An 11,216-nucleotide genomic window follows, 5' to 3' on the forward strand; every position below is an offset into this window, starting at 1 on the left:
ACTTCACCTGTCTGTTTCTGCCTGCCCAAACCTTGTTTGTTTGTGTTTTGTTTTTTTTTTTTTTTTTTTTTTTTTTTGCCTTCTTCAAGCTCTGGGTCTATGTACTGATACATTAAAATTCACAAATAAAGCAAACGAAATTAAGATTCACATATTAGAAAATCAAAACAAATGCTCTTAAAATTTTGAACTTGCTTGCCAGACTCCTGGTTGGCAACAAGAATTCTAGAGCCATCCATACCACATGCAGTGGGCACTCCTGAACCTATGCTAAGCCGCATGAGCAATGCTGGAACGCCAGGGAACTACCCAACCCAGCACAGCACAGTCAGAACCATGAACATTCAAGCAGACTCCATGATGCCTATCAATGTTACTCAGTGTATTTCTTAGTACACAGGGTATGGCGAGGTACTGAAAACAAGCAATATGCACAGAATGTTGTAAGACACTTCAAAAAACAGCATCTATATGGTTGAGAAAAGAGGGACACCAAAAAGAACATTAGGTTCAGAAAACAGAAATGAACACAAAATGACACCAAGTCTCAGGTAAACATTAATTATTCATGGTCTAGATGAATTGTATATCATAATTTAATTTTAAAAATATATAAATAGTAAAATATATTATGTGGGTGTTTCTGATAAATACTAAAACTTACACTAGTAGTTCACCAATAAAATCATTTCTTCAAACTGCACTGGTAAGATTTTTATTTTAGTTTACTTTACTGTGATAAACACCATAACCAAAAGTAACTTTTTTCATCTTGCAGCTTGTAATTCATCATGAAGGGAACTGGCAAGGTCTCATGGCCGGAATCTCGGAGCAGGACCTGTGGCTTGGATCACAGAGGAACACTGCTGAGCAGCTTGCTCCCCGTACATCGCTTAGATTGCTTTTAATGAACAACTAAAGACCACATGCCCAGAGGTGGTGGCAGTGCCCACAGTGGGCTGCATTAATCAGGCAAGTCTTCACAGACGCGCCTCCAAGCCAGGCTGTGCTTTTACACAAATGGGGTTTCCTCTTGCCCAGCTTATGCCATGTTGACAAACCCTAACCAGCCCAGGCAGGATATATTAATTGTCCGGTGTTCAGTAACAAATTGTTTGCATACCAGCTGCAAGTTAAGTCCTAATGGCCAGTTAACACATTACAAAGACTGAAGACAATCAGGACAGAATGACTTAAATGGCCATTGAAAGGGCTTTGAGACAGTAACTCTACCTACAGCACCAAGCAGCTCCCTCCAACTGTATGGCTTTAGCTGTACAAAGACACAAACTACCACTTGTAATAAATGCTCAGATATTATAAGCCACAAGGATTAAACTTCTAAGAAACAAAATGCTTGTTAAGAGTAAATACTTTCTGAATTTTGTTTTTTAAATTTTAATTTCTTTGCTTGTTCTTTGATAATTTTAGTTAATATATTTTATTAAAGACATGCACACACCCCCAATCCTCCAACTTCTCCCATAATCACTTTCTCCACCTTCCCATCCATCTTTGAGATTTCTTCCTTAAATTAAAAAACAAAAACAAAAACAAAACCTGCCCCTAGAAGCACTGTAACTGTGGCTGCTGTGTCTCGTGTGTCAGTAGGTGGCAGAGAGAAGACAGAATGTATCTAAGCTCAGTGTTCTGACCTTTGAACAGCTGAATGACTGTAGCCTACTATTCCCTGAAAGCGAGACAACCACCAATGCAGCGCCAGGAAGGCCCGAATGCTCCCAGGACAGGGAGCAAGCTGAAGAGCAAAAGAGCCCCACGTGGTGGGAGTGAACCAGAGAGCTGGACCTGGCCCTCACCAGCTACAGCACTCAGGAGCGTGGGCCGTGCACCTCACCTGGGCAGCCCAGCAGAGCTGACCCTGGGGTGGAGGGGGGATGGAGGGTGTGGTGAATAGTCATGAACAGGAAAGAACTGACCCTGTCACTTGTCTGCTGTGCAGTGGCATGGGAGAGATATGCCCAGTCCCACCCCTCTCTAACTACAGCAAGCAGAATAGCTGGTCCTGAGGTCATCAGAGCAGGAGAGCTGGCCCTCCCCCTAACCAGCTGCAGCACTTGGGAGAGCAGATCCTGCACCTTGTTTGGGCATCAGGGTAGAGTTGCCCCTGGTAGCAGGGGATGCTGCTGAGCCAGCCCCAAGGGCCTGAGAGGGGGAGAGTCAAAGGGCTGACCAACTCAGATACCTGCCAAGCCCAGGTCAAGGGCATTGAATTGGCCCACCCCAACATCTTCCCCAACGATGAACTGGTGGAGTGTATGAAGGGACCAGTCCTACAGAACCAAAACTACAGGACCTCCATGACACAGGGTCAGCAACAGGATACCTGAGAGGAGTCCCAGTGAGGCTCCAGTATTGATAGAGGAACAGAAGCCTTGTACCAGACCAAGGAATCATTGCAATAACATTTGCAAGCAAAGAAGTGAGGGCAAAAGGTATACTGTGGGACTCACTGTGACACACAACACTTCCACAACAAGATTTTTTTCTATGTTGGGGGGGGGCAGTTGCAAGACTAGACTGGAAGGTGGGTAACATGAGAGGGGGAGTTGACTTTTTTGCCCTATTCTCAACACTCCTGCTTTTTAATTGCCATCCTGATGTCTACTTCTATTAGTCCAATTGTTTTTTGTTTCACATAAAAGTGAGAATTTACAGTATTTATTTTTCTATGTACACCTGGCTGATTTCACTTCCTCACAACACTGAAAGCATATACAACTATGATTTGACAATAATTTCCAAAAAAGTGTAATTTTTTTTGAGCAGATGATCCTTTCAAGAATCTTCTTTAAAAGTCTCAGATTCCATTTGTCCAGTCACCACTTCAGGAATGTCATGCTGTTCCCTGAGGCTTTAAAAGGCGTCAACTTCATCCTCAGAAACAAGGGAGCCAAGAGTTGAGCTTGAGAAAAACAAAAGAAGAGCAAGGCATCCTGGGGCAGAGCTTCTATGCACCGCTCACACTAAGTGAGGAGCATGTGGGCAAATGCACCATGATGAACCATCTGGGTCATCAACTACACCCAACTACCAGGAGAGGAGGAGCCTGCACTGTGACCAAATGCCTGAGGCTACCTCTTAGGCATGCTGAAGTCTGAGTTACACCTATTCATTCTGGAGCTACTCTGTTATAAAACCAAAGGTTCTAAAAGTCCTAAAAGACAGCAGTGTAGCTGAGGACAAAGAGCAAGGCCCATCTCTTTAAAGCCACATCCACCTCCACAGTACAAGCTACAACCACTACAGACCTGGGAACACGTATGGGTAGGCTAGCACTTCCTATTTACTCTGAGTATCTTAAAGCTGTCCACTGTTTTTAGTCAATGGTTTTAAATTTGTGTTGTTAGTAATAATAACAGAGATAAAACTGCTCTGGAATCATCCAATACAAGGGATGTAACAACACTGAAGAAACATCCCTTGCTACCTAAGACAAGTTATTCTCACAATGAATTTTCAACAGACAGAGGTACATGAACTAAAGAACAAAATGTAAATGCAAACTGTCAATGCTCTGAAACAAAGACTAGAATAAATGACTCATCACTTTTATAAAGTATCCAGCCAACTTCACCCTCACCCCAACCCCTGCCATCTTCACTCTGCAGATCTCCTGAGAACAGAGGTTTATTCATTTGACCTGTGCATCGATGGACAAAACACACACACACACACACACACACACACACACACACACACACACACACACACACGATATGTGATAAATTATACTTCCCAGGTTTCGATTTTTAAAAGTGTGTCATGTTTTACTGAAGATACTGTGCTACACAGTTTTATGTCAACTTGACATAATCCAAAGTCACCTGAGAGGAGGGAACCTCAATTAAGAAAATGCCTTCATAAGATCAGGCTGTGAGCAAGCCTGTGGGACATTTTGTTAATTAGTGATTGATGGAAGGGCCCAGCCTATTGTAGCTGGTGGTACTAGGGTCTATCAAAAAAGCCCACTGAGCAGGCCATGGGAAGCAAGCCAGTAAACAGTACCGCTTCATGGCCTCTGCATCAGCTCCTGACTCCAGGTTCCTACCCTGTGTGAGTTCCTGTCCCAACTTTCTTCAGTGATGAACAATGATATGGAAGGACAAGCCAAATAAACCTCTTCCCTGCCAAGTTGCTTTGGTCATGGCACTTTTATCACAGCAATAACTAAGACAGATGTGGTTCAACGAACATATTTTCCCCAAATCTTCATGAGATGTATTCTTAACACTTGCTTGTACGTGCTAGAAACAAGGAACCTGACTTATGTCAGAGAAAAATAAAAGCAGACCTCCAAATAATTCCATTACAAATGAACTTTGGAAATTCACGCAATGTATAAAAATTCCCTACAAATTGTACTGATAACCATTCATTATAATAAAATATGGCTAAATGAAATTGATAGCTTCTATTAACTTGTGACCAAAGATTCTTGGTATGAATCTGATTACAAACCCTTAATGTGCCTTACAGAGATAAGAACAAAATTAACTATGACAAGAGCAAATTAGTTAGAACTATGAGAGGTGTAGCATTACTGGGGTATAATTCCACTGTATGGAGAACAATAACCCAGCCAACATAGTCACAATTCAGAAGGCAAAGTTTTTTTCAGAATGACCAAATACTTTTTAAAAAAATCTAAGATATCATTACCTTATATTTTTCCCCCCATGATGTATTAGATATGAGAAATTTTTGAAATTTTTGTTATTTCACAGCTATGCATATGTATACATAGACTCTGGCTGAAGCTATGGCTCTGGAGGGGAGGGAAGGGGAGAAAAGAAACTACAAGGTTAAAATCCTAAAAGTAGAGAGTAAGGGCCGAAGATTCAGAGTACAAATAAAACCTTGATTTATCAGTAATTATTGAATTTTCAGTATGCTCGTGTGTTAGTTATATTAGTGAACTTTAAAATCTAAATCCTCGATAACTGAATATGGGGAAAGGGTACCAACTAAACACTGGATCTTCATACATGCAATCGGCCTTATACAGTCCTTCAATCAAATATAGCTAAAATTTCCTCTCTAGTAACTGACCCATACTTGCTCCCTAACCCAAAAGCAAGCAATGTAGGGCATGTATGCATCCAGCAGTCCACACCGCATCTATCCCCCCACCCACCCATCCCTCCTACCATATCACAAACATGGTCTGCTCTGGGGGAGACTGCACGTAAAACCATCTGTTTTCTAGCAATGCTTTTATACCAAAGTTTTATACCAAAGTCAGTGTAGTCTGAAAAAATAAAATCATGGTAGGTAATTTTGAGTCTAATAGTTCCCAACTTAAGTGCATCTAAGAATTGATTGGGCCTTCACCCTCCAGTAGGGATCAAGAAAATTCCATAATGATTCTAATAAAGGTATCTCAAGGATCACACTGTAAGGAGTCGCTGCTCGAATACAACGAATTAACCTTCCCACACATCCCAAGTTAAATGAACTGGATCGTCGTTGTAAATGACATCAAGTTATATTGGACAGATGACGAAGAAGATGAATAACACAGGTCCTCAAGGAGCTTGCAGACAATGGAGGAGTCAAGTAGGGGACAGCTGTATTGGTCAGCTGCCACAGATCTGGCTGCGGCAGTTAATAATTAACCTTCAAACACTAGTGGCTTGGGGTGAATGCTTATTTATTGCTCCCGTTACTGAGGCTGCTGCGACAATTGTGGCTTTGCTCCAGGTGCAAGACAGCCACAAATCACCTCCCTACACCTTCATTCTGGAACCTAGGCTCAAGAGCGACAAGCCCTGTCTATAATGTCACAAAAGAGCTGGAGCCAAAGAGCACAGTTTATTTCCATCACTTCCTCTCATGTTCTTGGATGAGATAGCTGAACTAAAAAAAAAAAAAAACTTCTGAAGGCCAAACCACTCCACTTCTCTTTGGGAGCAGTAATAAATGACCTGACAGAGAAACCACTATGAAAATTCTTATTCACATACCAAGCGGGATAGAGGGGGTATAACACAAAATTGTATCTTGGCACTCAAATACCATATAATTTAAACTTACGAATACTTTGTATCTAGAATTTTCCACGTAATGTTTTCAGACTTTAGTCAAGTATAGGTTATGAAAGTCAATGAGAATAAAACATCTAAGGGCAGGCTCTGCATATGCCTCATTTTTTACTACAGAATCCTAACACATGCACATGAATCTAGAAGTCATTCTAGATACTGACTTCTCTCTCACTCCCACTTCTAACCAGTCTTCTAGAATGTCAATTTCATCACTCCACTAGCTCTCTAACATAGTCTTTTACTCCAGGTACAACAGAGTACCCAGCAACAGTCACCACAATCACTACGTTCCCTCCCATCCATCTCCACTGCTCTGATTCATGACCCCATCACTGCAGACCTGAACTTCTGAGGTCATGGTGAGATGATCTATTTCCAAAATTTTTCCCATCCTAGAGAAGTTCTAAAGTCTGTCTTTTCCACATTGAAATTTTCCAACTGTTTCTAAGTCCAAGATGAAGTCCTCAAAGCATTGTCATAGTGTGTATCCACTTGTGACACTTCACCTCAGACACAGTTCACCTTGCTTTCTCAGACGCCCCAAACCCCACCTCTCTTCTTGCCTCTCATACCACTTATAATCCAGAATGTCCATCCTCATTGTCTCGGTCACACGGAAAACTTGAGCATGCAGATTTTTATATCATTTTTCTTTTTCTTTTTCTTTATTCTTCTTTTAATATTGCTTTTATTTTTTTATGGATAAGAAAAGATACCAAAACAGAGCTTAGATCACTAAAAGTACCTAATGCTCCATTTATATTTTGAAATTACTTTATATATATATATATATATATCTTAGTTTACGTATTTATTTCCTTCAAATGCAGTAACTGTTTACTGTAATAACATAATTTTTAATGTTAGCATATTTTTTACTTATTATTACATATATATATTACTCTCTTGAATAACTTTGCCATGGGCAGCTTATTAACTTTTTGCTATTATTAGTAATGTTGTGGTACTCTGCCTTTTGTATATTTCCTTACATTCTATTCTGATTGTTAGTTTAAGAAAATCTCCTGGAAGTGGAATTAAAAACTCAAAAAAAACCATACATGTAAGGCTCAGGTCTTTATGTTTCCAAACTGTCCTCTAGAGTGTCTGGCCAGCAGTGGCCATAGACTATCTTCATGCATGTTTTAATCTCAAGTCCAGTCACAGCTTTTAGCATGCTTTAGGCATCTAATAAACTAAATGGAAGCAACAGGGGAGGGAAAGTGAGAAGGAAGTTAGAGAGAAGGGGATTTCTGGAAAGCAGTACTGTCCCAGGAAAGGCTGGCCACTGGAAACGAGAGATGGGCTAGCTCAGAATAGCATGGACAGAGAGGCTGAGGAAAATGAAGTACATCTGACTGCTTCAATGTGCTTGCAGATCTTGCTGAAACTCTAGTCATGATTCAACAGGTCTGTGGGAGAACCTAGGGATGCATACTAACAAAATTCCTAGCAATACTGCTAAAAAAATGTTTAGCAATACTGACGCTGTTGGTCCATGAAACATATTTCAGATATTAAAAGCATATGGTTATATTAAAGAAATAGGTATCACCACTAAGCTTTGGATCATAGTAGTCAACTGAATAAAAGGGATACATGGGGGGTTTATAGGCAACAGATAAACACATAAGTAAAACTAGGTAAGAAAAATACTTATATTACCAATCATTTTAATATATTCCATCATTTTAGTATTCTGTTTCAATTAATATCATGTAAAATCCTGAGATTATTTTGGCAAGGTTTCCATGCCATATTATATACATATATATGCCCTAAGAATGATTGCTAGTAATGGAACTAATACTTAGCAGATATAAGCAGATGGGTTATGATTTATTCTTCCTACCTCCTATCTTCTCTGGCACATTCGCTTAAAACCATAGCTCAAAGCCGATGGGTACTGCTTTATCACTATCTCATGGCAACCGAAGGCCCAGCTATGGATCTTGTCGTTAAAATGACATAGGGGAACCAAGAGTTATTTCCCCTCTCAAACTCATTAGGCCTACCTCATTCAAATTTAGTAAGCAATGACTACCAGTTCTTGGAGCATATGTCACCTGAACACACCTCAGACAGAGAGTAAGCCTCTTACTGAAAAGAAGAGTGGTTATTCAAAATGTAGACACTAACTCAACTCAGGGAAATGCAGCAAAAGGGAAAACAGCCTTGACACATAGCTAGAGGCTAATTCACTTTCTGTCCCTTCCAGTCACCATTAGCGTTGGAACACTGACAGGAAGAAGCCGGCATCGCTGGAACTCTTTCAGTCATTACATTACGGCCTGGAAAGGGGAGACACAGCAGAAACTGGGAAGGCAGGAATAACTTAGGTACGCTGAGCTCAATCCTGACCTCGGGCATTTTGCCAGCATGCTCTCCTCCCAAGGTTCTCAGAAGGTTCTCTAGCAGGAAGTCACTGCTTCCGAAGTCTATGAGATCACCAAGGTCATGACCAACTCCTATGTGGGGTGAGGAAGAGTGCATACAACATCACAGCAAACCCAAGTGTCCTGTGCTCGAAAGGCCAATCTTTCCCGAGACACTTTCAATGTCCTCAGGCAAAAAAAAAAAAAAAAAAAAAGGCACTGTCTATTAAAACCTAACTCTAAAGTTTCTATTAATTTTTGTCTCATGTATATTATATAAAGCCAGAATATGGGCCATGACTACATAAAGTCAATCCCCAGCACCCCAGTCACCCCCAGAAAAGGCTAAGCATAATAGTCCCCGTGCAGTTAAGGAGCCCTCTGGTCACCCAGTCTACCTTAACTGGGAAGTCTGAGATACCAGAGATAGAAGGAGTCTCAAAAGCCAAAGCTTGAAGGCACTGGGGAGCTCCGGAGTTTGACTTCTGATCGCCACAGAGCAGTACACACAGCCGATATCAAGCTTATTTAATGATAGCTCTTGACCCATTTTTATAAAAGGATAATTCTTTTAAAATTTATTGCAAATCATTTCACTATATTTCATACACATTTCCCTTCCAAACTTCCAAAGACAGGAATCCCATGAATTCCAAACAAATCAACCTTTCAGTAAGATTTTAAGAAAAACAACAAAATATAAAAAGCAAAACTATTAATACATTCTATACTCAAGACATTTAAACCTCAATGGGTCCTAGGCCACAAAATAGGAACTCTAATTCTATACAGTCTGTCTCCAATATGCTATATTTTGTCTGTCTCTTCCCTGTGTGCAATGTCAGGCTCCATCCCAGGGCCTCAAACATGCTAGGCAAACACTCTGCTATAGCATCACAGCAAATCCAATCCCCAACCAAGAACAAACACAAAGATAAAAACACAAAAACACAGGCTAGGCAAATAACCAGAGGCTAATCCTGTATCCGCCATCAACGAATCATTCCCCAACCCTCCTCCTCCTCCTCCTCCATTTTTTCACATTTTTCCATTATTCTAAACAACTGTACTCATCTGCTCAGTGATGAATCTGACAGCATCAACCTGGTCTTTCTACCTTGCTCTTCCCACGATAGTCCTTCATCTCGAAACAATACCAGAGAAGCTAGACTGCATCACTAACTTTAACTTTTTTAAAGGATTTCTGAGACAAATTCTTATACACTGTTACCCATGCTGGTCTTTAACCTGCTGTGTAGCATAGGTGCTAGGATTATGGGTGTGTGCACCACACCTAACTAACTCAAAAACTCTGTCCTCATAGACAACATTTATGAGTTTGTCTGTCTCTTGGGATACAAATATAACAACACTACAGCTACTATTGCATTTGACATTTGGGATAATATCTCTCATACCAATAAGTGGTCCTACATCAAGGTTAAACAGGTAATAAGTATTAGTCGCCTGATCCTAGTGCACTCTCACAGATGAATGTTCAACAAAAATGTTGCTCAATTATTATTTGATTTTTAAAATTATCAATGTCATAATGTAGAGTGTGGTCCTAGATAGATCAGTAAGAAGGAGTTTTAATTAAGGAAAAGCATGATTAAAGAGGTGCTTCTAAAGGTTAACAATCAGTGTCATATCTGACTAGAATTCAAGAAATAAGCAGCATAGAGAAGATCAAAGAGAAGCGGCAATGGAGAACGCTACTCAGAGGTGATTTGGAAAGGGGTTTTTTGAATGTCAGAGTAATGAATTAAAGCCAAAGTGGGAACACAGTGGGAAGCAGTCCCACAAACAACAAATGGATGAAGTAAGTAAGGAAATTAGAAAATCTGTGAGTACTCCAGTTAGGAGCAGGAATTAATGTATGCTCAGGGACAAAGCTTACAGCATAATCCGACTAGGAGTAGGACATGGGACCAGAATCACAGCACAGTAGAAGGGTGACTGTCCAGCATACAAGAGGCCCTAGGTTCAATCCACATCAGTGAAGTTAAAGATTAAAAAAATATAGAAAGTAATTTTATATTCTGATTAACATCTTAACTCATTCCTATTTAGAGTTGTAAGATTAACTAATAAAGACAATTTACTATGGCTGTGGAGGGGGTGTTTACAAAAAATATAAAACTTTAAAGTATAAAAAAAGTCAAACATTATAAGTTAAAAAGAAATGTAATAAACATTTTACAACTCTAATTAAAAGTATATAAGTTCACCGAAACAGAAAATTTAGTTACATTTGAAGGATAAACTCCCTAAACACAAACTAAGAAATGGCTGTTTGTAATTAGTCAATTCAATATTCAGGAGTCGACAGAAAAACAGGAAGACGAGAATCTGTACTTGAGTCTGTCTGAAGATATAAGCAGCAGACCAGGGAACTAGAGCGAGAACTCAGCAGTCAAGAGCAAGCGTTACCCTTGCAGCGGAATCAAGTTCAGTTCCCAGAACCCACTCACAACTTCTGTAACTCCAGCTCCTTTAGGATCTGCTGCCCCTGCCTCTGCCTCCAGCCTCTGCTGGCCCCTGCAATTCATGTCCAAAAGCACGGGCGCACACACACAAACTAAAATAACTCTTTTCTCTAAAAAATAAACCATACCTTATAGTTGTGGTTATATAGACATTCTATTTCTCCTTAGCAAATACCATAATAAATCACATATACTATCTAACAAAGACTCCCAAGCCGTAGTCAGCAGAATATACTCCTTCCACTCCACAGCACGCATCCCACTCCACAGCACGCATCCCACTCCAC

At 40.2% G+C, this 11,216-nt stretch overlaps 1 protein-coding gene and 1 non-coding gene across 5 annotated transcripts in view; one reads left to right on the forward strand and one right to left on the reverse strand.

Annotated features, from left to right (window-relative positions):
* The window catches only part of Psd3 (pleckstrin and Sec7 domain containing 3), a 522,390-nt gene that overhangs the window by 308,082 nt on the left and 203,092 nt on the right, over positions 1–11,216 (reverse strand). The window lies entirely within an intron of this gene.
* Positions 1,560–1,688, forward strand: LOC115062624. The gene has a single exon (XR_003842575.1). It is a non-coding gene; the product is annotated as a small nucleolar RNA SNORA17 (small nucleolar RNA).

Source organism: Mus pahari, chromosome 19 (assembly GCF_900095145.1).
Source record: "Mus pahari chromosome 19, PAHARI_EIJ_v1.1, whole genome shotgun sequence".
Lineage (NCBI taxonomy): Eukaryota > Metazoa > Chordata > Mammalia > Rodentia > Muridae > Mus > Mus pahari.